General features: G+C 45.7%; 2 protein-coding genes across 10 annotated transcripts in view; one reads left to right on the top strand and one right to left on the bottom strand.

Annotated features, from left to right (window-relative positions):
• The window catches only part of PEAK1 (pseudopodium enriched atypical kinase 1), a 96,064-nt gene extending 70,355 nt beyond the window's left edge, over positions 1 to 25,709 (bottom strand). Inside the window, exon 1 of the mRNA XM_077264086.1 lies at positions 25,529 to 25,709. The gene's annotated coding sequence lies outside the window, so the exon portion shown is untranslated. The remainder of the gene's footprint in view (positions 1 to 25,528) is intronic.
• The window catches only part of HMG20A (high mobility group 20A), a 51,064-nt gene continuing 50,602 nt past the window's right edge, over positions 25,706 to 26,167 (top strand). For 3 of the 9 annotated variants that reach the window (XM_077264102.1, XM_077264098.1, XM_077264088.1), the window contains exon 1: positions 25,903 to 26,136. The gene's annotated coding sequence lies outside the window, so the exon portion shown is untranslated. Of the gene's footprint in view, positions 26,137 to 26,167 lie in introns of all 9 variants that reach the window. The other 6 variants (XM_077264101.1, XM_077264097.1, XM_077264087.1 and 3 more) reach the window with 5 other exon arrangements.

Raw genomic sequence — 26,167 nt, 5'->3', positions numbered from 1 at the left:
TTGAGTGGGCCCTAAGAGTGTCCGGGGGATCTTTCCCTTGGTTTGTATATGCTAGGCTAATCATGTTTTTAATCCACCTAGCAATGGTTGATTTTGCTGCTTTGCAACCCCTATTTGGACCACCGTATTGAATAAATAAGTTAGTGTCCCGTCTCCAGCTTTCTGTCGCCCCCAGGTATTTTAGAACAGTCTCCCTAACATCAAGGTTATGGTAGACCCCTTCTTTTGCGTTTTTAGGGTGTTGGCAGAAAGAAGGAAGGATTATTTCCTGATTTATATTGGTAGATGATACTACTTTGGGGAGGAAAGCTGGGTTATGTTTGAAGACTAATCTGTCGTCAAAGATTTGAAGATATGGGTTCTGGATAGAAAGAGCCTGCATCTCCCCTAGCCTTTTAGCCGATGTGATGGCAATCAGGAAGGCAGTTTTAAAGGAGAGATTGGCTATGTCCATATCTTCTGACAGTAAGTAAGGGGTTTTACACAAAGTGTTAAGGACCAGGTTTAGGTCCCAAGGAGGAGTTGATTTCCTCACAAGTGGCCTCATTCTCTGTGTGGCCCTGGAAAAATCTGGCTATCCAGGGATGGGAGGCTAGTGATGTATCAAAAAATACACTAAGTGCTGCAATCTGTACTTTTAGAGTACTAGGCCGAAGGCCCTTGTCAAATCCGAGTTGCAGGAAATCGAGGATCTTGGGGATATCTGGTTTTGAAGTATCCACATGACCTTCTCCCAGAAAGGAACAATACCGCTTCCAGATCTTGTTGTAAATCGCCGAAGTCACCGGCTTTCTGCTTGCCTGGAGTGTGGTAATGACCTCTTCTGACAGGCCTCTGGATCTTAGGGTTTGCCGTTCAGGATCCAAGCAGATAGGTGCAGAGAGTCTGGATTCTTGTGGAACACCGGACCCTGAAGCAGAAGGTCCTGCCTGTTCGGTAGAAAGACTGGTTCTTCTGTTGACATCCTGGACAGTAGAGAAAACCAGCTTCTTTTCGGCCAGAAGGGAACCACCAGGATTACAGTTGCTCTCTCGTCTCGTATCTTCCTGAGTGTCTTCGATATCAGAGGAAGAGGCGGAAATGCATACAGGAGGCCTTCTCCCCAATACTGAGACAAGGCGTCTACTCCTGTGGCTCCATCTAGAGGATTCAGAGAAAAAAATGCTCTGACCTTTGCGTTTGACCTGGTGGCAAAGAGGTCCACCTGAGGTGTGCCCCATTTCTGGCATAGACCGCTGAATACTTCCGGGTTCAGTTCCCACTCTCCGGGATGTACCGACTTTCGGCTCAAGAAATCTGCTAGTTGATTCTTGGCCCCTTCCAGGTGAACTGCCGAGATGGATTTGACAGATCTTTCTGCCCACCTGAAAATCTGGTCTGCTAAGTGTTGCAGTGGTGGATGTCTCGGACCTCCCTGGTGTCTCAGAAATGCCACTGCTGTGACATTGTCGGACAGTATTCTCACGTGTCTGTCTCGGACCAATGACTGGGCCTGGCTCAACACTTTCCAGATCGCATACAGCTCTCTGAAATTCGATGATCTTGCCGCAATCTGAGGAGTCCATTCTCCCTGGTAGTATGTTCTTCCTATATGACCGCCCCATCCGTATTGACTGGCGTCTGTGGTAACCGTAACACAGGGATCGAGTACCCACGGTACTCCCTCTCTCAGGTTCCTCGGTCTGGTCCACCAGGTTAGGGATCTCTTCACTGACGGAGACACAAGCATCTTCCTGTCTAGGGAACTCTGTTTCCTGTTCCAGGATCCTAGGACTTCTCTTTGCAACTCCCGTGAGTGGAATTGGCTCCATTTCACACAGGGTATGCATGCTGTCATGAAGCCGAGTATCCTCATTGCATCTCTTATGGAGGGGGTACTTCTTCTGAATTGATGGATGTGTCTGATCAAGGCCTCTTGTCTGTCTTCTGGTAAGAAAGATGTTCTTAGATTGGAATCCAAGATCACCCCCAAAAATTTTATTCTGGAATTTGGGACCAGGCAGGACTTTTTCCAGTTCACAATCCACCCCAGCTCTTGTAGAATGGAAAGGGTGAAAGTGCAGTCTATCTTGAGGAGTTTCTGTGATTTCGCCATTATCAGGAAGTCGTCCAGGTATGGTACTATGGTCACATTCTGATTCCTCAGATAGGCCACCACTTCCGACATCAGCTTGGTAAAGATCCTGGGCGCTGAAGCAAGCCCGAAGGGGAGACATCTGAACTGAAAGTGATGTACAATCCCCCTGTTCATTATGGCAAACCTCAGGAATTTTTGGTAGGAGAGGTGTATCGGGACATGATAGTATGCGTTGCTCAGATCTAGGGTACACATTACCATGTCTTTGTCTATTAGAGGCGTCGTGGATCTTATAGATTCCATCCGGAATCTTTTGTACCGGACCCATTTGTTTAATGGTTTTAAGGTTATAATCGTCCGGGAGTCCCCGGACGGTTTCTTTATTGAAAATAAATGGGAATAATGGCCTTCGCCTCTTTCTGAGATGGGAACTGGCACAATCGCTTCTAATTCTAACAGCTCCTGGATGTTTGTCCACATGGAGGAGTCGGAGAGCGGGCAAGGTCGGGTTACTACAAATCTTTCTGGGGGACTGCCGGAGAATTCTAATTTGTATCCCTGTGCAATTACTTGTAGAATCCAAGGATTCTGGGACACCTTCTGCCAACCCCCTAGAAATTTCTGTAATCGACCTCCCACCTTTATGTCATTTATTTGACTTTGGTGTACCTGCAGTAGGGAAGATGGAGTCTCTACCTTTTCCACCCTTGGGATAAGACCACCTCCCAGTCTTCCCTTTCCCCTTGTAGTCTGTCCTCTGACCAGGTCGGGACCTACGAAAGGGCTGACATTTTTTGGTATTCTCCTCAGGGAAACCCTTATTTTTATCTGAGGCCTTTTCTAGAATATCATCTAGAATTGGCCCAAATACTTTATTTCCTGAGAATGGGATTCCACACAATTTATTTTTTGACTGGAGATCCCCCGACCAGGTTTTTAGCCATATGGCTCTTCTGGCCGCATTAGACAGGGATTCGCTTCTAGCCGCAAACCTTACAGATTCGGCAGAAGCGTCTGCCATAAAGCCTGTTGCGAGTTTGAGCAATGGCAATGATTTAAGGATAACCTCTCTGGAAGTCTTGGCTTTGAGGTGATCCTCTAAATCGTCAATCCATAAGTGCATTGACCGGGCTACGGAGGTTGCCGCTATATTGGCCCGTATTATTGCCGCAGAGGACTCCCAAGTTCTCCTTAGCAAACCGTCTGCTTTACGATCCATAGGATCTTTTAATGCGGAAGAGTCCTCAAATGGAATTGAGGTCTTCTTCGCCACCTTTGCTAGTGGGACATCGATCTTGGGAACTTCATCCCACACTTTAATGTCTTCAGGGTTGTAGGGCAGACGAAGTCTAAAGTCCCTGGGAATCACTAGCTTCTTCTCCGCTTCCTGCCACTCTTCCAGGATCATGGAACGAATGTGGTTGTTGACGGGGAAGACTTTTGTCACCTGGGCATGTAATCCGCCAAACATCTCGTCCTGGATCGAGGTCTCCTCTGGTGTATCTTGTAGCTGCATGGTGTTACGCACAGCATAAAGAAGCTCATCCGTGTCTGTTGCGGAGAAGAGATATCTCTTCCCTCTGCCCACAGATCCGTCTCTTTCTTCCTGGTCAGAATCCCCCGAAACCTCACCCTCGGAAGAGGGGCTAGATTCCCTCGGCCTCTTCCGTGAAGTCTGCGGTTCTGACTGAGTAGCCTGGGGAAGATTCAAGCTTGAGATAGAAGCCTGAACCTCCTGTCGAATCATGGTCCTCATACTGGATAGCAGCGCTGTCTGCTCATCACCCACAATTTTGGATGTGCATGATTTGCACAATGGTTTCCGCCAGTTTTCCGGAAACTTAGTGGAACATATCGGGCATTTATTTTTCCCCGATTTTTTCCTTTCGGCTGTGGGGATGGAAGGCTCAGCCTAGGGTAAAATAGAGATACGTGGCACCGTAAGTAGGGAGCAGGGGGAGGGGTGAGCTTTGTGGTATGGCTTTGCATAGCCCACTCACGTGCCCCTGAAGCTGGTCAGTCCCCTCAGGTCTGGCAGTCTCCTCCATTAGTGCAGATGACAATATGTACGTATAGCCGAGTGCTCCCTTTGTCAGGATGGCCGGCGGCATACAGACCCCCCTGGTGAGATTATATAGGTTTTACCTGGTTGATCCTGCCCTCCTTACCGCCGCTGCGGTGACCGCGCTGAGCCCCTCACCGAGGCCGGCGCTGCTGCCGGCGTCATCCTCCATGCTGGCCGCACCGGAAGTGACGCGGTCGTCGCGACCGGAAGTGACGCGGCCGCTGGACCCGGAAACCGCGGCCGCACGCTGGAGCCGGCCGCTGCTGGAAGCGGTCGCCGCACACACCTCCCGGCATGCAGGCACCCGGGCCGAGAGCCCCCCGAGGAGGAAGCGGACCCGACCCCAGGAGCAGCGCTACACTGGGGAGGCTGAGGGACCCCCCATGGCAGGTATCAGCCGCAGATATCTTGCGGCGGGGAAGGGAAAGGCTGGGCCCCCCGATCCCCACCATCTGCACAGCACCGTCGGAGGACGTCTTGCAGTTCCTATCCGCAGTGGGACAGGAAAAACACTGGTGGGTGGAGTGGAGAGGGTCCTTTTAACTTGTGGTTCCTGTCCCACTGCGGATAAGAAGGACGTCCTCCAATGGTGCTGTCAGGTGGTGGACTGGAAAGATATCTAATGTGTACTTTAGTACTGGAAAAGGCCTGGCTTAGATTTCTATTGATGATGATCTGGCACAATAGACTTTAAGCAAGAGGCTATTGAAAACAAGGCTGTTAAAGGGAATCTGTCAGGATCAACCCTTTAAGTTTATATGGGCATAAAGGAAATAAGAAGCTAAATAAAATGATACCTTGATATTTGTGATCTGATGTCTTATTCCAGAGTAATCCACATTTTTCTTATATGTAAATTGCCTCTTCCAGCCTATGGGGAGGACGCTGCCTGGAAGATAACTCTCCAGAGCTTATTTTATATGAAGAGGAGTTACCAGTGTGATGCAAGTAACTAACACATATCAGGAAAACTGAAATTTGTCTTCTTGCAAACACATTTTTTGAGCGCTGCTGTGTTGCAACAATATTGCAACCCTGTCGGCCCCTGAGCTGGAAGCTGAGAGGAACCTGCAAATGTGTCAGGTATAATCACACACAGCTCTGCAGTGAGATCAGTAGAGCAGCCATTACACATCACACTGGTAACTCCCCTTTATGTCAAATAAGCTCTGGAGGCAGAGTTATCTTCCAGGCAGCGTCCTTACCGTAGCCTGGAAGATGTCATTTATATAAACTAATAAAAGATGATTCATCCACAAGAAGAAATCTGATATGAGACTTACAGGTAGGACTTTTTTCAGCCGTTTAAAACCTACATGCCAATATTAATAGTTCAGAAAAGTCAAATATGGTGACACACTCCCCTTAAGGCTCACAATTCCAGTGTCAGACATCTCGTAGATGTGGTAAAGGGGTTTCAGCATTGTATTGTACATCTATAGCCCTTTATTACTAGAAACCAGCGACAGGTCACATTCCAAAATTTTACCAATGCGCTTTTCTCACATGTATGTATTGCATATCAGAAGATCTTTTTAATCTGTAAACTGCCATAAGCTTGAAATGTACAAGCCCTTCCCAAGCCTTGCTTAGGATGTTTCCTGGACTTGAATAGGACTAGAAGTTACATTACCTACAATACAAGACGTGGGGTTGGTATATGGCGACATCATTGCCCACATTGTGAGTGACACACCTACCATTTATGCAGTGCAGTCACATAAACCTGGTAATGTGAAATGGACATGGCAGGAATGGTGGCAAAATTCTTGCATAAGGTTGCGGTATCCACCAATTTTACTGAGGCTGGAATGTCTGACATACACTGCTCAAAAAAATAAAGGGATGACTAAAATCCCACATCCTAGATATCACGGAGTGAAATATTCCAGTTGCAAATCTTTATACATTACATAGTGGAATGTGTTGAGAACATTAAAACATAAAGATGATCAATATAAATCAAAGTGAATACCCCATGGAGGTCTGGATTTGGAACGATACTCAAAATCAAAGTAGAAAATCAAATTACAGGCTCATCCAACTTCAGTGGAAATGCCTCAAGATAAGGGAATGATGCTCAGTAGTGTGTGTGACCTCCACGTACCTGCATGACTTCCCTACAATACTTGGGCATGCTTCAGATGAGGGTGCAGATGTTCTCCTGAGGGATCTCCTTCCAGACCTGGATTAAAGCATCAGTCAACTCCTGGACAGTCTGTGGTGCAATGTGGCATTGGTGATATGATTTATTAGGCTAGTTTCACACTAGCGTTCGGCAGGGCTGCGGACGAAAGCCTTCTTCCTCCGTGAAGCCCCGCCCACTGCCGTGCCTCTTCCTTCAGCTCCGCCTACATCTGCATGCGTCCCCTATCTTTAACATTGGGTACGCAGGCCATACGGATGTATGCGGATGCCTCCGCATGCGTCATCTTGACGCTGCGCTGACCTGCGTCAAAACGCATCATGTTGCATTTTGTTGCAGTCGGCGCAGCTTTCAAATGACGCAGGTGGAGGCATCCGCATACATCCGTAAGGGTACGCAGGACGCATGCAGACATAGGCGGAGCAGAAGGAAGAGGCGCGGCAGTGAGCTGGACTCTACAGAGGAAGAAGGCTTTTGTCTGCAGCCCTGCCAAACGCTAGTGTGAAGCTACCCTTAGATGTGCACAATTGGATACAAGTCTGGTGAACAGGCCGGCCCGTCCAAAGCATCAATGCCTTCATCATGCAGGAACTGCTGACACACTTCAACCACATGAGGCCTAGCATTGTCATGTATCAGAAGGAACCCAAGGCCCAGTGCCCCTGTATATGGTCTCACAATGGGTCTGAGGAACTCATCCCTGTACCTAACGGTAGTCAAGATACCTTTAACTAGCAGACGGAGGGCTATGCGGCCCTCGAAAGAAATGCCTCCCCACACCATTACTGACCCACTGCCAAACCGGTCATGCTGAAGAATGTTGCAGGCAGCAGAACGTTCTCCATGACACATCCAGACTTTGTCACATGTGCTCAGAGTGAACCTGCTCTCATCCGTGAAGAGCACAGGGCGCCAATGTCGAATCTGTCAATCTTGGTTTTCGCTAGGAAATGTCAATTGCCATGCATGTTGTTTGGCTGTAAGTTCAACACCCACTTGTGGTCGTTGGGCCCTCATACCACCCTCATGGAGTCTGTTTCAGACAGTTTGAGCAGACACATGGATGTTAGTGGCCTGCTAGAGGTTATTTTGAAGGGCTCTGACACTGCTCCTCCTGTTTCTCCTTGCACAAAGAAGGAGGTAGCGGTCCTGCTGCTGGGTTGTTGCCCTCCTACAGCCCCCACCACGTTTCCTGGTATCTGCTCCATGCTCTGGACACTGTGCTGACAGACCCAGTTACCATTCTTGCCACAGCTCGCATTGATGTAGCATCCTGGATGAGCTGCACTACCCGAGCAACTTCTGTGGGTTGTAGATACCGCATCATGCTACCCTACCGCCCTCTATGGGTTAGAGAAATTACAAAATGCAAAAAATGACCAAAACAACAGCCAAAAAGGATGAGAACAGAGAAATGGTCTGTGGTCACCCACTGCAGAACCACTCCTTTATAGGGGTTGTCTGCTAATTTCCTATAATTTCTACCTGTTGTCTGTTCCATTTGTACAACAGCAGGAGAAATTGATTCACAATCAGTGTTGCTTCAGGACTTGGACAGTTTAATTTCACAGACGTGTGATTGACTTCGAGTTACATTGTGTTGTTTAAGTATTCCCTTTATTTTTTGAGCAGTGTATAACAGAGTATGCCAGAAAGGGAGGTTTCCGCACAGCAAGAACAAAGCTGGAATTTAGCACAGTACATCTTTGTGACATCTTCACATAATATCCCCATTATATACTCAGCAGACAGCTGCCTGGACACTGGATTCTTCATGTAAAAAGACAAACTAGACTCAATTCAGACATGGAGATCACGCTAGAATGATGCACCAGGGAATGACAGGGGCCACTGGTGAAGGTTGCTAATGCCAGGCTAAGCTATCTATGGAAAAGGCAAAGTGTACTGGGGTTGGTTTGCACAAAACAGTTGTACGTTCTATTCTATACATATAAAGACAGGAAATCTCCACACAATCCTGCTTTTCAGTGCCATGAATAGGAATATATCCAAATTGCTCTCCTGTGAGTACCTCAGTCTCTGCAAATTCTACAAATAATGGAAAACGACCAGTAATGGCAGATACTCTGAGCTTGTACATTTCCAAAGACCCTGAATGGAAAATAAATCTGTACTCATTGCATGTCCCTTGTGTTCTTATCACATTTGAGGTTATGTCAAAAGGTACACATCTAGAGGAGGGGTGCACAACAGAGGCCTGGGGGCTTCATGTGGCCCTCAACAATCTGGTGGTAGACAGACCTGACAGGGTCTGGTGGCTGCTCATTTGCATTTTCCATGTTAGGGAATACAGGGTGTGGTGAAAAATGTATAGGTTTATATGTGTAATCACCAGCAGTAGTTTAACATCTGTCCTGAGACTTGCAGGTCTCACAAAGGTCACAACATACCGTATGTATCTAGGGAAGGCAGTCTACTGTCTCCAATCTTGGCAGGGGGTCTGGCTGGGAACCAGGAAGACGCTAGAAGGTGTGAAATGTTTCCCATCTTTTGAAGAGAGATGTCAATTACAGCCTGACACTATCTATCTGTGAGAACCTTTAGGCAAAGAGTGTTCAGAGGAGAATAATATATTCATTGGGGGAGCGGCCGTGGCCCAATCAAAAATTTGACCTCCAGAGTAACTCTATAAATTAGGCTTGTATACGTACAAAGTTGTTCACATATTGGGGGCAGCCGAGCTTATGTGATCCAGTCCATATTCATCCCACCCTCAGGGAGCAGAAAGCAGACTACAAAGTTAGACATTTCTGTAAGTTTTCTCCTGTTTATTTTTATAACTGTTTTGCATATTTGTATGTCTCTTTATGACCATATTTTCATACCTTTTTTATTATAAGCACTGTACCTTTTTGTATTAAAGCATAAAACTTTAACAAGTTGAACCTTGTATGTTCTAAAGAATCCACAGCCTTAAACTGTGTGAGCCTTATGATTGGCAGACAGTAGTAGTAATATTTCCGGGACTCATATCCCGTGTGTTCGGTGAGTAGTGGCAGCGTGTATGAGCGGGTGTGTGGCCTGGGTCGGTGTGTGATTTATGCTCCCATTACAGCATAGGAAAGAGGTTGAATGTGGGACTGAGAGAGGGGAGATAGATTAACCCTTGCAGGCACAACTCCAAGTCGCGTGCTGAGAAGTGGGTACGTGACAAATTGGTAGCAGCACAGTGGGGTAGCGTGACACAGGGGTGATAAGCAGCAGCAAGAGGATGGCTAACTATTAGGTGCACTGTGTGGCCCTGTCATCATCTAAGTAAGGAGTAGATGAAGTAAAGTGGTGGCCATGTATGAGTGCTGCCATAATTATTGCGGTTTATGGGAGAAGAGAAACACTTAAAGGGAACCTGTCACCCCCAAAATCGATGGTGAGGTAAACTTACCATCATCAGGGGCTTATCTACAGCATTCTGTAATGCTGTAGATAAGCCGCCGATGTTACCTGAAAGAGGAGAAAAAGATGTTAGATTATGCTCACCCAGGGGCGGTCCCACTGCGGTCCGGGTCCGATGGGTGTCTCAGGTCCGGTACAGCGCCTCCCATCTTCATTCCATGACGTCCTCTTCTGGTCTTCACGCCGCTGCTCCGGCGCAGGCGTACTTTGTCTGCCCTGTTAAGGGCAGAGCAAAGTACTGCAGTGCGCAGGCGCCGGAAAGGTCAGAGAGGCCCAGCGCCTACGCACTGCAGTACTTTGCTCTGCCTTCAACAGGGCAGACAAAGTACGCCTGCGCCGAAGCCGCGGTGTGAAGACCAGAAGAGGACGTCATGGAATGAAGATAGGAGGCGCCGGAGCGGACCTGAGACACCCATCGGACCGGACCGCAGCGGGACCGCCCCTGGGTGAGTATAATTTAACCTCTTTTTCTCCTCTTTCAGGTAACATCGGGGGCTTATCTACAGCATTACAGAATGCTGTAGATAAGCCCCTGATGACAGTGAGCTTACCTCATCATCGATTTTGGGGGTGACAGGTTCCCTTTAACTGTCAGCAACTTGCATGAACTACAAAAGGAGAAAGCTGAATCCATGGTCTCTTCCTTTCTGGATTGTGAATAGGACTCAAGTCCTAAAATGGAATCAGCACAAATTATTGTTTTTGTTCTGTGTTTATGATGTTTTATTGCTGCTCATGTGTTTGGTTCAATCTAGCAATGTGTTCCGTGGACCAAAAAAAAAAAAGTTGTTAGCCCCTGATCTAGAGTATTCCATTCAGTGCATATGGTATTCTTCGGTTGCAATGCAAAAAAAGCATACAGGAAAGCACTGGTATAATTCTATATAGAGAAGAACACACAATTATGCCAATGTACAACGCACCCATGGAGCCCAAAAAGACACTATGGCACTAGGCCTATGGTAAACATGGTCACCTGAACGTGAATGCACATAGCCTTACTTCTACAGTCTTCTGAAGCAACCCTAGTATTGGCTTGTGACCACGCACCTTGGCTTTTACATGCAGAATTTGCCACAATGAGTATGATCATTTTCCTTGCAGATTTTTCTCTTTCGCCTCAGATACAAAATCTTTGTAGATACCACATCCACTTGTATTGGATTAGAAATGTTAGTGGAATCGGTGAAGATTAATGTGCAAAATCTGCATCTGAATCCTCATGAAATTGTGAACGTCCCCTCGTGTTTAGAAGCTGAGAACTCAAAATTTAATCAATACTTCTATAGGTCTCGCACAGCTACAAGAGCATAACGGTATAGAGAATTGTGGAAGGAAAGGTTCATTAATATTGAATGCAAATAAAAATATATAGTTTTTAATAAGACCACAATTGAGATCCCCAGGAAGTCTACATCTAACTGGCAAGGGAAGAAGCTCCTTAATATAAAACAGTCCTTGTTATCCTGTATACTCTGACAAGCTCTCACCCTATATACACACCATATTCTACCGCTCACTCACCACAAAGTAGCTCTTCCTGACCTTGTCCCACGATCTGAATGTCCCTCACCCACCACTTTTATAACTGAGATGTCCATCATCCATAACTGCTCCCTACTTGACCCATATAAATATATACCATTCACTAGGAATGACCACTCTACAATTACCAGTCTCATTCTTAATTCACTCACAATTCTATGTGCAAACTATCCACGTACTGATCATGAACAGGCTTCACTGTGCACGCCATGAGAAACAACCGGGGAATATATCTCAACAGCTGTCCGCTCTCTCACGCATCCTGACTCAGTCCCTGTGTGGGATCAGAGCTGGGCCTATGTCCAAAAGCAGGAAACCCCTTTCCATTGTGACAGCGCAGTCTGCCAGACTAACCCCTTCCCATGCCCATGCCCATAATCATAACATTATCCATTTTAGGCATTATTTCAAGGAACATTAACTCCTAAACTATCAGCTCTCCGTGACACAATCTGATTACTTTCCACAGAAAGGTCTGGAAATATTTCCACTGTCATGCATCACCACACTACACTGGACAGCATCGTCTGGATTTGTCATAATCACATTTCTGTAGAATCGTCAATGTATGTAAATCCACTAAAAATGTGAAAAATCCAAGCATGAGGGACCGTCTACACATGAAGAAAAATTAGTAAAAACAAGGGCCACTTGACAATACAGTAAATTATTATATTTTGAAAAACATGCATGTAACAATAATCATGATTTCAATTACTTAAAGCCTTCCCCGTTTTTGTCTAGCCAACAGCCATTTACCATAATCACCAACTTTGGAGAATCAGGTTTGCAGTGTAAGAAACACGCCACCCCCCCTCCCATTTTCAGATCACACCCCATCCCTGCCCCGAGACTTGCCACCTTTCCCCGATGGGTTCTCTTTTTTCCTGAGCACTTCCCTGAAGTTCCAGGATAGTTAGCCAGTTTGGGTTTCACACCAACCATCAATTATTTTTAGGCAGAAAAAAAAGGGGAGAAGCCAGCACTGCTTATGGTCAGAACGCAACAATTAAAGTGCACATGCACAAACTAAATTCTAACTGTATTTCAAATATGAGACATTTAGCAAACAATTGATCAATTCTTTGAGCTACCCAGCCACTTCAGGGCATTCTCATAATGGGGCAGTCCTACTCTACGTATTTTATTTGCGTTGTGCCATTACGGCCTCCTAAATGTATTAAGAGTATAAAAAGAAAGACCACATTACATGCAAACTGTACCTGGAGCATTTCAGAATCACTCCCTTGGTGCCAGGAAAGGCAAGCGCGGGTAAAGGCCGATCAGGTCCTATGCAGACATTTCAGATCTGGCTTCCACACTCCCAAACCAGCACCAAAGTTAAAGGGTGAGACAGGCTGAGACACAGGTGCTCCTTTTTTTTTTTAATTATTTTTAGGTCTTGTATTAGATTTGATCAATAACAAGCGAGTTACTTGTCGCTCATTGTGCAATAGTCGAAAGATGTTTACACTGGCCAAGGATTGCAATCTTTTACTAAATCTTATGATATTTTTCACAATAATGACCCCACTAACAAGGTTCTTAAGTGGGGTTATAACCCGGTTATCCCACATCTCATAATCACAGTGGTCCAGGAAGCTTTAAATGGAGTCTGACACACCTAAAACACAAATTAAACTAAGCACGCAGTCATATAGGGGACATAGCCCCTATAAAATCATACTTTTAGTTTAGTAATTGATGCCTTTACTGATCATTAAAATCTGTTTAATCAGTATGCAAATTAGGTTGCTCAATGTTCCCTTGCGGCAGCCAAGCGCACCATTCTGCCCCTGGATTAGCATGCCTCACCCCTCCGTATATGTTCATAATTAGAGCTGGTTTTCCCAGAGAAAACAATGTTAGAACAGGAACCTCACACACACATGAACAGTGCAGGAGCCAAGCGAACACAGACCTTTCTCCAGTTGCTCGCTACACTGATGCACCAGGAAACAAGCTCAGACTGGCCCACCCAGTACATGAGCAGAAGATGGCACAATGCACCTGATTAACTATGTATAATGGCAGCATCTCACCATTCATTTAACAAACTGTTCAGCTTAGTAGTATATAGCAGCATAGGCAGGTTGTGAATGAGGGCAATGTAATATTACATGCAGATGAACAGTGGACCCCATAGCAATAATTAGTCATGGACCATTTCCTAAAACCTCCAATATGGGTGCTCTCTAATGTACTGGCCTCGTAGTCACCCCCAATATGGGTGCTATCTAATGTACTTGCCTCGTAGTAACCCCCAATATGGGTGCTCTCTATTGTACTGGCCTCGTAGTCACTCCCAATATGGGTGCTCCCCAAATTACTGGCCTTGTAAGCACCCCCAATATGGGTGCTCTCTAATGTACTGGCCTTGTAGTCACCCCCGATATGGGAGCTCTCTAATGTACTGGCCTCGTAGTCACCCTCAATATAGGTGCTCCCCAAATTACTGGCCTTGTAGGCACCCCCAATATGGGTGCTCTCTAATGTACTGGCCTCGTAGTCACCCCCAATATGGGAGCTCTCTAATGTACTGGCCTCGTAGTCACCCCCAATATAGGTGCTCCCCAAATTACTAGCCTTGTAGGCACCCCCAATATAGATGCTCTCTATTGTACTGGCCCCGTAGTCACCCCCAATATGGGTGCTATCTAATGTACTAGCCTCGTAGTCACCCCCAATATGGGTGCTCTCTATTGTACTGTCCTCATAGTCACTCCCAATATGGGTGCTCCCCAAATTACTGGCCTTGTAGGCACCCCCAATATGGATGCTCTCTAATGTACTGGCCCATAATCAGATTCTTCATACACTGAAAAAAATCAGAGAATTCACAGCGTCTGTACAAAATCTATATATTAGTACCGCCTTGACATATCCCATATATTGGCATATGCACACAAACTACCATCATCATAGTATTGTTAACATACACGTTGCAAGAATAAAGACGCGACCATATACATGGAGATTTTAGGTATTCAGTAGCTGGGTGGGGAATGGTTAATGAAAGGCAACGCTTAGTCTGCAAAAAGCAAAGCCAAAATTCTAGATATGGAAATGGAAACTTCTTGAGAAACAGGGAGGGAGGCCGACGGGAGAGAAAGGGAAAGACTGAGAATATTGGGTCTGAAGCAACAAGGAATATACAGCGGAGGTCACAGGAAAAGAACAAGGGTGAAGAGGAAAGAATGTATAAAGCTAACAGTCATACAGGCAGTCAATGAACGAGTAACCCAAGGAATGGTATAGGTGCCCACAAGGTATGTGGAGCACTGGTGGCAGGCACTGCATTACTTCTTTTTAACTCCTTCATCCCCCAAGTGTTTTCACTTCCTGACCAGGCAAATATTTTCAATTCTGACCACTGTCACTTTGTGAGGTAATAACTCTACAACACTTTAACGGATCCCACTGAGATTGTTTTTTGTGACATGGTAGTGTAAATTTGTTCAATATGACTTGTATTTATTTGTGAAAATATCGTGATTTTCACAAAAAAACTGACGATTTTGCAATTTGCTAAAATTTAATTTATATTACCTTAAACCAGACAGTGAAATAACACAAAATAGTTAATATGTAACATTTCCCACATGTCTACTTTACATCAGCACAATTTTGGAACCATTTTTTTGTTAGGAAGTTATAAGGGTTAAAAGTTGACCAGCAATTTCAAATGTTTCCAATAAAATTTACAAAACGTTTTTTCTTAGCGACCATATCACGTCTGAAGTGACGTTGGTGTACGTCTTAGCCCTCAAACTCACATTTGTACTCCCCCCCCCCCTCACAATAATGTTATGTTTTCCCCCAAATTTTTTTAAGGGTATTTAAGGGTATCAAGACAGAATGGACCTCAAAATTTGTTGTGCAGTTTCTCCTTAGCACGTAGATACCCAATATGTGGGGACAACCTACTGTTTTGGGTATGGCAGGGCTTGGAAAAGAAATAGCACCAATTGACTTTAGGATCGCAAAATTGGTTAGAATAGATAGAGGACGTCATATCTCGTTTGCAGAGCCCCTAATGTGCCTAAACAATGAAAACCTGTCCCCTACAAGTGACCACTTTTTGGAAATAATATCCCTCAAGGAACTTATCTAGGTGTGTGGTGAGCACCTTCAACCCACAGGTGCTTCACAGAATTTTAGAACGGTGAGCCGTTAAAATTTAAAAAAAAAAAAAAAAAAAATGTAGATTTTTCCTGCAAAAATGTTGCTTCAGCCCCAAATATTTTCTTTTCACAAGGGTAAAAGGAGAAAATGGACCATGCAATTTGTTGTGCAATTTCTCCTGAGTACACCAATACCCCATATGTGGTGGAAGACTACTGTTTTGGCGCATGGCAGGGCTCGGAAGGGAAGGAGCACCAACTTGAATTCTGCCAAAAGAGAAAAAAACATAAGTGACCACATTTTGGAAACTACACCTCTTGAGGAATTCATCTAGTGGTGTAGTGAGCATTTTTAACCCTCAAGCAATTCACAGAATTACATAACAATGGACCGAGTTACTGAAAAACTACCACAGTTTCCACTAAAATGTTACTTTGGCCCCAGGTTTTCAATGTTCAAGAGGGATAATAGGAGAAAATGGACCATAAAATATGTTACGCAATTTCTCCTGAGTACATTAATAACGCACGTGGTCCCGAATATCCCCCATACTCTGGAATTCTTTGCCCCAACACGTCCTACTATCAACCACATTCGGATCCTTCAGACGGAACCTGAAAACCCACCTCTTCAGGAAAGCCTACAGCCTGCACTGACCCCGCTGCCTCCTCACCACTACCGGAGCCACCGCCTCACCAACACCGGAGCTGCTGCAACCCCCAACCTACTGTCTCCTTCTCCACCATCCTGTAGAATGTAAGCCCGCAAGGGCAGGGTCCTCCCCCCTCTGTACCAGTCTGTTATTGTTAGTTTGCTTACTGTAAGTGATATCTGTAACTTGTATGTAACCCCTTCTCATGTACAGCACCATGGAATCAATGGTGCTGTATAAATAAATAATAATAATAATTTTTATTTATATAGCGCCAACATATTCCGCAGCGCTTTACAACTTATAGAGGGGACTTGTACAGACAATAGACATTACAGCATAACAGAAATCACAGTTCAAAACAGATACCAGGAGGAATGAGGGCCCTGCTCGCAAGCTTACAAACTATGAGGAAAAGGGGAGACACGAGAGGTGGATGGTAACAATTGCTTTAGTTATTTGGACCAGCCATAGTGTAAGGCTCGGGTGTTCATGTAAAGCTGCATGAACCAGTTAACAGCCTAAGTATGTAGCAGTACAGACACAGAGTGCTATTAACTGCATAAAGTGCATGAGAACACGATGCAAGGAACCTGATTATGTGTTTTGTTTTTTTTTCTATTTTTAATAGGCCACACAGGGATAGTTAGGTTAATGCGTTGAGGCGGTAGGCCAGTCTGAACAAATGCGTTTTTAGGGCACGCTTAAAACTGTGGGGATTGGGGATTAATCGTATTAACCTAGGTAGTGCATTCCAAAGAATCGGCGCAGAGATAGAAAGAGCAGTCACTGCTCTTTCTATCTCTGCACATTCATTGGTCGCTACCCATTTAAATAGCCGCACCTTCCATTCCTTGGGCACGCCCCCGGAAGAAGCTAAGGGCGAAACGCGCGTCGGGGCGACAGGGGAACGCCGAAGCACCCGATACCAAGGATCTGCAGCCTTTATTCACTTACAAGTTATGGCGGTGAGATAACCTGTACTTTGCACTTTATTCTTTGTAAATCCTGTACCTGCATGTCTGGATAGCATACTATGCATTCCCCATAGGGGCACAGTGGATTTTTATATGCACAATGACATGCATCAGGTTGAACTGGCTATACAATATATCTTACTCAGGTTATTGAAATTATTGTTTATCTTTCCGCTTTTAGTAGTGTGGCAATGAGTATTATGGCAATGCATATTCCTTTTTAGGGTATTTTTCGGCCCCTTGGGTATCTTTTTGTAATATAAGTTCTGTAACCTTGTTTTATTTTTTTGATAACAATAAATAGTTTTTTTAGTGATAATCTCATGGTTCTCTTCTTTGGACTCAGAAGTTAATACAACTGATTGTCCATGTTGTTGTTTCACAGACACAAGTTTGTTAGATCATGAACTGTGCATGATCTAACTAACTTGCTAGAGCCTGGTGACCCGGATGTCCTCATGAAGACATCGGGTCACTATTGCAACGACTGGACATTGTGGCGGGGGAGCCAATTGGAGGGCGCAATTGCATTTAGGGTGTTAATCTGCCAGGAGTGATGCGGGCACCGCCCCTGACACTGAGTGACGGGTGTCAGCATCGCTGATCACGCGTGCGCACAGCTTCTGTGTGCGCAAAATTGCCTGGACATATCCAACATCCAAGGTCGGTAAGTAATTATCAACCTGCATGTATGGATAGGTCTTAAGGTCGTGAAGGGGTTAAAGGGTAACAGTTGTTTTAATTTTTTTATTTCATAAATCAAACATACACGTGAGAATAAGTAACTGTAATATATCTCATCAGAGAAATCTGCTTCTTTCTCTGCCAGGACTGATAAGTCATTATCAAACTTGAATTCTGAGGTAAAATCTGTATTCAGTGAAGACTTTCCCATTACTGAGAGAGGAGATGGCGGCTGCTACTGATGAGATCATATGTAGATGGAAGAGGGAGGAACTAGAGACAGAGCTCCCCCCTCATAGACTCTCATCAGTAGCAGCCGCCATCTCCTATCGCAGTAATGGGAAAGTCTTCACTGAATACAGATTTTACCTCAGAAGTGAGAGGTATGATAAAGACTGATCAGAGTACGGTACTAAGTAAGGTACAATGAAAAGTAACAATGACTGAGAGAAAAGAACGATGCATGTCTGTGCCACAGTAACTAATGAACTATTATAAAATGGCAAACAGTAGGTCATGTCGAAAACGTGCCCATAGTGTGAACTGTATATGCAGAGCCCAGGGTAGTCCCGTAATAACAAGGCAAAAAGCATATAATAATAATAATAATAATTTTTATTTATATAGCGCCAACATATTCCGCAGAGCTTTAACCCCTTAACGACCGCCGATACGCCTTTTAACGGCGGCCGCTAAGGGTACTTAAACCACAGCGCCGTTAATTAACGGCGCTGTGGAAAAAGTGAATAGCGCCCCCCAGAGTTGGATTTTCTCTGGGGTCTCGGTTGCCGAGGGTAGCCGAGACCCCAGAGAACATGATTCGGGGGGGTTTTTACCGACCCCCGAGTTGCGATCGCCGGTAATTAACCGTTTACCGGCGGTCGCAACAACAACAAAAAAAAAAAAAACGCGATTTGCCGTTTAATTTCTCTGTCCTCCGATGTGATCGCACATCGGAGGACAGAGAAATGTGGTCCCCGATGGCCCCCAATCCCCGATACTTACCTACCTCCCCCGGTGCTCCTCGTGGCTCCCGATGGGCGCCGCCATCTTTTTTCCGGGAAAAAATGGCGGGCGCACGTGCAGTGCGCCCGCCGCCCGGCACCCGTTAGATCTTTGGGGTCTCGGCTGCCGGGGGTAGCCGAGACCCCAAAGAACATGATCGGGGTCGGTTTGCACCGACCCCTGTTTTGCGATCGCCGGTAATTAACAGTTTACCGGCGACCGCAAAAAAAAAAAAAAAAAAGCGATCTGTAATTCTCTGTCCTCTGATGTGATCGCACATCAGAGGACAGAGAAATAAGGGGATTCGGGGACCCTAACATACTCACCCGGTGTCCCTGGGTCCTCTTCTGTCTTCTCCTGCCAGCCGGCTTTTCCATCATGGCGGGCGCATGCGCAGTGCGCCCGCCATCTGCTGCCATCTGCCGGCCGGCAGGAGAAGACGAGTTGGGGCTAAAATTAGGGTTAGGGTTAGAGTTAGGGTTAGGGTTAGAGTTAGGGTTAGAGTTAGGGTTAGAGTTAGGGTTAGAGTTAGGGTTAGGGTTGGGGCTAAATTTAGGGTTAGGGCTAGGGTTAGGGTTAGGCTACTTTCACACTAGCGTTTTTTGGCTTCCGTCGCAATGCGTCGTTGGAGAAAAAACGCATCCTGCAAAAGTGCTTGCAGGATGCGTTTTTTCTCCATTGGCTTGCATTAGCGACGCATTGCGACGGATTGCCACATGTCGCATCCGTCGTGCGACGGATGCGTCGTGCTTTGGCGGACCGTCGGCACAAAAAAAGCTACATGTAACTTTTTTGTGCGACGTGTCCGCCATTTCCGACCGCGCATGCGTGGCCGGAACTCCGCCCCCGCCTCCCCGCACCTCACAATGGGGCAGCGGATGCGTTGAAAAAACAGCATCCGCTGCACCCGTTGTGCGGCGCTTACAACGCTAGCGTCGGTACGTCGGCCCGACACACTGCGATGGGCTGAGTACGACGCTAGTGTGAAAGTAGCCTTAGGCTTCTTTCACACTTGCGTCGGTACGGGGCGGTCGCAATGCGTCGGCCCGACGTACCGACGCACGTTGTGAAAATTGTGCACAACGTGGGCAGCGGATGCAGTTTTTCAACGCATCCGCTGCCCAGTCTATGTCCTGGGGAGGAGGGGGCAGAGTTACGGCCACGCATGCGCGGAAATGGCGGACGCAACGTACAAAAAAAAGGTTACATTGAACTTTTTTTGTGACGACGGGGGCTAAAGTTATGGTTAGGGTTGGGGCTAAAGTTAGGGTTAGGGTTGGGGCTAAAGTTAGGGTTAGAGTTGGGATTAGGGTTAGGGTTTGGATTAGGGTTGGGATTAGTGTTACGTTTGGGATTAGGGTTGGGATTAGGGTTAGGGTTGGGATTAGGGTTAGGGGTGTTTTGGATTTAGGGTTATGGTTAGGGTTGAGATTAGGGCTGTTTTGGGGTTAGGGTTGTGATTATCGTTAGGGTTGTGATTATCGTTAGGGTTGTGATTAGGATTATGGATCGGGTTGAGATTAGGGTTAGGGGTGTGTTGGAGTTAGGGTTGGAGTTATAATTTGGGGGTTTCCACTGTTTAGGTACATCAGGGGGTCTCCAAACACGACAGCCAATTTTGCGCTAAAAAAGTCAAATGGTACTCCCTCCCTTCTGAGCTCTGCCGTGCGCCCAAACAGTGGTTTACCCCCACATATGGGGCATCAGCGTACTCGGGATAAATTGGACAACAACTTTTGGGGTCCAATTTCTCCTGTTACCCTTGTAAAAATAAAAACTTGGGGGCTAAAAATCTTTTTTGTTGGAAAAAAAAATATTTTTTTATTTTCACTACTCTGCATTATAAACTTCTGTGAAGCACTTGAGCTTTCAAAGTTCTCACTACATATCTAGATAAGTTCCTTAGGGGGTCTAGTTTCCAAAATTTGGTCACTTGTGGGGGTTTCTACTGTTTAGGTACATCAGGGGCTCTGCAAACGCAACATAACACCCACAGACAATTCTATCAAAGTCTGAATTCCAAAATGGCGCTCCTTCTCTTCCGAGCTCTGCCGTGTGCCAAAACAGTGGTTTACCCCCACATATGGGGTACCAGAATACTCAGGACAAATTGGAGAACAAATATTGGCATCCAATTTCTCTTGTTACCTTTGTGAAAATAAAAATTTGGAGGCTAAAAAAATCTTTTTTGTGGGAAAAAAAATATTTTTTATTTTCACTACTCTGCATTATAAACTTCTGTGAAGCACTTGGGCATTCAAAGTTCTCACCACATATCTAGATAAGTTCCTTGGGGGTCTATTTTCCAAAATGGGGTCACTTGTTGGGGGTTTCTACTGTTTAGGTACATTAGGGGTCTGCAAACGCAACATAACGCCCGCAGACAATTCTATCAAAGTCTGCATTCCAAAATGGCGCTCCTTCCCTTCCGAGCTCTGCCGTGCGCCCAAACAGTGGTTTACCCCCACATATGGGGTACCAGCATACTCAGGACATATTGGACAACAACTTTTGGGGTCCAATTTCTCTTGTTACCCTTGTGAAAATAAAAACTTGGGGGCTAAAAAATCTTTATTGTTAAAAAATATATATTTTTTATTTTCACGACTCTGCATTATAAACTTCTGTGATGCACTTGGGCATTCAAAGTTCTCACTACACATCTAGATAAGTTCCTTGGGGGGTCTAGTTTCCAAAATGGGGTCACTTTTGGGGGTTTCTACTGTTTAGGCACATCAGGGGCTCTCCAAACGCGACATGGCGTCCGATCTCAATTCCAGTCAATTTTGCATTGAAAAGTCAAATGGCGCTCCTTTGCTTCCGAGCTCAGCCATGCGCCCAAACAGTGGTTTACCCCCACATATGGGGTGTCGGCGTACTCAAGACAAATTGTACAACAACTTCTGGGGTCCATTTTCTCCTGTTACCCTTGGTAAAATAAAAATTTGGAGGCAAAAAGATCATTTTTGTAGAAAAAATGCGATTTTTTTTATTTTCACGGCTCTACGTTATAAACTTCTGTGAAGCACCTGGGGGTTTAAAGTGCTCACCACACATCTAGATAAGTTCCGTAAGGGGTCTAGTTTCCAAAATGGTGTCATATGTGGGGGGTCTCCACTGTTTAGGCACATCAGCGGCTCTCCAAACGTGACATGGTGTCCGATCTCAATTCCAGCCAATTCTACATTGAAAAAGTAAAACGACACTCCTTCTCTTCCAAGCTCTGCGGTGCGCCCAAACAGTGGTTTACCTCCACATATGGGGTATCGACGTACTCAGGAGAAATTGCACAACAACTTTTGTGGTCTAATTTCTCCTGTTACCCTTGTGAAAATAAGAATTTGTGGGTGAAAAAATCATTTTTGTGAAAACAAATGCGATTTTTTATTTTCATGGCTCTACGTTATAAACTTCTGTGAAGCACTTGGGGGTTCAAAGTGCTCACCACACATCTAGATAAGTTCCTTGGGGGGTCTAGTTTCCAAAATGGTGTCACTTGTGGGGGGTTTCCACTGTTTAGGCACATTAGGGGCTCTCCAAACGCGACATGGCGTCCGATCTCAATTCCAGCCAATTCTGCATTGAAACAGTCAAACGGTGCTCCTTCACTTCCAAGCTCTGCGGTGCGCCCAAACAGTGGTTTACCTCCACATATGGGGTATCGGCGTACTCAGGAAAAATTGCACAACAAAATTTGTGGTTAAATTTCTGTTTTTACACTTGTGAAAATTAAAAAAAATGGTTCTGAAGTAAAATGTTTGCAAAAAAAAGTTAAATGTTCATTTTTTTCTTCCACATTGTTTTAGTTCCTGTGAAGTACGTAAAGGGTTAATAAACTTCTTTAATGTGGTTTTGAGCAGCTTGAGGGGTGCAGTTTTTAGAATGGTGTCACACTTGGTTATTTTCTATCATATACACCCCTCAAAATCACTTCAAAGGTGATGTGGTCCCTAAAAAAAACATGGTGTTGTAAAAATGAGAAATTGCTGGTCAACTTTTAACCCTTATAACTCCCTAACAAAAAAAAAAATTGTTTCCAAAATTGTGCTGATGTAAAGTAGACATGTGAGAAATGTTATTTATTAACTATTTTTTTTGTGACATATCTCTCTGATTTAAGGGCATAAAAATACAAAGTTTGAAAATTGCAAAATTTTCGCCATATTTCCATTTTTTTCATAAATAATCGCAAGTAATATCGAAGAAATGTTACCACTAACTTGAAGTACAACATGTCACGAAAAAACAATCTCAGAATCAGCGGGATCCGATAAAGCGTTCCAGAGTTATAACCTCATAAAGTGACCCTGGTCAGAATTGTAAAAATTGGCTCGGTCATTAAGTACCAAATTGGCTCTGTCACTAAGGGGTTAAAACTTATAGAGGGGACTTGTACAGACAATAGACATTACAGCATAACAGAAATCACAGTTCAAAATAGATACCAGGAGGAATGAGGGCCCTGCTCGCAAGCTTACAAACTATGAGGAAAAGGGGAGACACGAGAGGTGGATAAGTGAATCATATGTACAGCTTACCCATGATAATAAAGTGCAAAGCCCAGGGAGGGTCCCCAACGCGCGTTTTGTGTGTGCTTTATCAAGGGGCCTCAGAGTATCACTTTGCTACAAGTGTGGGCCTGGCAGGGGATGGGGACGATGGCCCATCAGTATAGAACTTCGTCCAGGGGTCTCCTGGTATTTAGAGAAAATTGCTAATGAGAGAGATGTAACCTATATCACCCTGCTGGCTCAATCACTGCCACTCTAGCAATCCCTGAGGGTTTCCCTTTAGTGCCTGCATTGGTGAGAAGCCTGCTATGCGTCCATCACTGCTGAGGCCAGTAATTGGCTTCAGCGGTCATGGGCCATAGACGGCATGTCATCATTATAGCAAGTAAGCAGGGACCTTCAAGGACTACTAGGTCAGCAGCGAGGGAAGCAGTGGAGGATCGGACGGGTAACCATAGATTACGGTACTTCATACCATTTCCTGCTCCTGACCGATATTCTCAAATTACCAGAAAAGCCTTTTAGGCACAGAATATCAGTGATGCATTCATACACTCGCTGTTTCGTACAAGCCCCATGTTCTCAACAAAGAGGTAGACTCTATAAAGGGTCTAGATAAGAAAAGCCTGTGGGTTACAAGCTGCCGGCCACTGCCATGAATTACCAGCACTGCAGAACAATCTTCTTGGTAGCAGGGCCAGAACTATAGCGGGTGCAAGGACTGGAGCCTATGGGGACACAAAAGGTCCCTTTGGCCCAGATGAGAGAACCAATACTAATAAACACTCCTGATACTTGATGGACTTATTAGAGATTTTGCATTGGGGCCCACAAGCTTCACCATATCGCTTGGTGGCATGTGCCCACAACCAGAACATTCAGAATTCGAAAATTTGAAGGAGAACATATCTACAATAAATCTTCCTTGCTTAAAGACATTTCTTCAAATGTACTGATGCACAGATAAAAAGAAAATTAGAGGTGTGACTTCAGCATACACCTGATCAGCTGGCCATGTACAATACCCAGACATCCCACCAATCTAGTGTAGCCACCCACATTAGAACAAGAGCTCGGCTGACACTTGTCCCATAGACAATCCCTTACACTGCAGTGGCCACAGAATTCAGCTGACGGGTCCATGCCATTACATGGCAGCCATTCATTCAGAAGAATTCTGATATAGTTCACAGACGACTCACACCCATCAGAATGGAAATCAATTGTATAGAGTGGCCTTTTCTCCTGCAGTATAGGTGGGTTCTATGTGAGGACCCCTCTATGATGTCCATATGCCTTCATAGAGTATACGCTCATCCGATAACTCCATTAGACGACTCCTATAAGTGAACTTGGAGGCATCCTGCTCCTGCAGATAGTCAGACACAAGCTCCACCATCTCCTGTCCCAGAGGTGAACGTCGCCCTCCAAGGCATGTATACTGTACGGTCTCATAATGACAGGTGGAGACTACAAGGACCTCTCATCTACTCTCATCATTACAGGTGGCAATCCCTGTGGATGTCCTGCCAACGTCATCCCCTCCCCCAGGTATAGAGTCCATCAGAGCGGCCTCGTTAGGGTCCATGACCGGGCGCTGTGCTGGGGCTGACATATCTGACCTAGGAGGTGAGCTCCTCTCCTCTGTGTAACAGTAGTGGCCGGACAATGTCTCCTCACTGTGGAGTTCTTGGCACCTTCCCATTGGGTGGAAACATTATTTAACCATTTCCCTGGTTTTCAATCATTCATTTTCGCTTTGATGATAAAGACCTTCACTAGCTGTAAACTCTCCGAGATTGTCCATGATAGATCAGAGCAATGGGCGCACCACTGGGCCGAGGAGCAAACCTGCCACATTCTGCACACACACCGATCTCTGGACAGAATGGCAGATAATGTGCATATATACTGAGCAGAAGGATATATGGCTTTGTGGAAAGATTCAGTATTCCTTCTATGAATTCATACAATCCATGGTGTCTGTATCTGAGTCCAGTGGGCGCTCCTCCCCTGTGGTGACTGACAGCTACCCGCATGCAGTACTACAGGGCGGACTGTCAATCACAGCACAGCACCGCCCACCGGACTCACACATCTGGGATGTCAATGAATGAAATACAAGTTATTATGGAGATCTTCCCATCCAGATGCACACGTGACCAGCTCCCGCACTACAGCACCTGCATCCCCCCCATTCCTCCCTGGGGATGTGGCCGCCCTGGGAGGGAGACCAGCGCAGACCTCACATGAAGGGCCGTCCCAGGGAGAAGCACCACTGGCCGAGGACACCTGCTCACAGCTCCAGCCGTCACGTCCCCACTCACCGCTCCTCGGCTCAGCACTGTCACCCGCAGCCTTCACCTGCTCACCACTACATCACGTTCCTCCACTAATCACATGTCCACATTCTATGCAAATGAGGCGGCAGGCATAGCGGTGACGAACCACATCCCTGACGTCACGGCATGTCACTCCTGCACAGACCCTCGCCACGCCCCTCCAGGCGCTTTACGTCACCACTCACTTCTGCGTGACAGTACGACCCCTCTCTTCGTCCTCCAATCACTGACCTGCTCTAGCCTTCTCTACAGTGAGGCCTGAGAGTCATTTCAGCCAATAAGCGACCAAGAATTGTTGCCACTCCATTCTCCTAAACACTACAATTCCCGACATGCTCGGCTGCAAAGAATGAAGACATGCGCAATGAAGACAGCGAGGTACAGTTCCTGCACACCATTGTTATTCTCCCGCAGGACTGCAGAACGTGCAGATTATATATTTACTGTAGTTAAATTATTCACTTTACGGCCTCATTATTTTCTGCCTGGCGGAGGGATATAAAGCTGGTAGACGTCTTTGTCACGCACTACGTGTCACTCTACGAGTTCGCTGGTCGCTAAGGAGCGAGAGGAGCTATAGGCGCGGGCACCTGGTAAAAGACCTGTACTGTGTTGTGTTTCTGT

This window comes from Ranitomeya variabilis, chromosome 5, assembly GCF_051348905.1.
Source record: "Ranitomeya variabilis isolate aRanVar5 chromosome 5, aRanVar5.hap1, whole genome shotgun sequence".
Taxonomy (NCBI): domain Eukaryota; kingdom Metazoa; phylum Chordata; class Amphibia; order Anura; family Dendrobatidae; genus Ranitomeya; species Ranitomeya variabilis.
The sequence above is the reverse complement of the archived record's forward strand: the minus strand, read 5'-3'. Positions and strand labels throughout refer to the sequence as shown.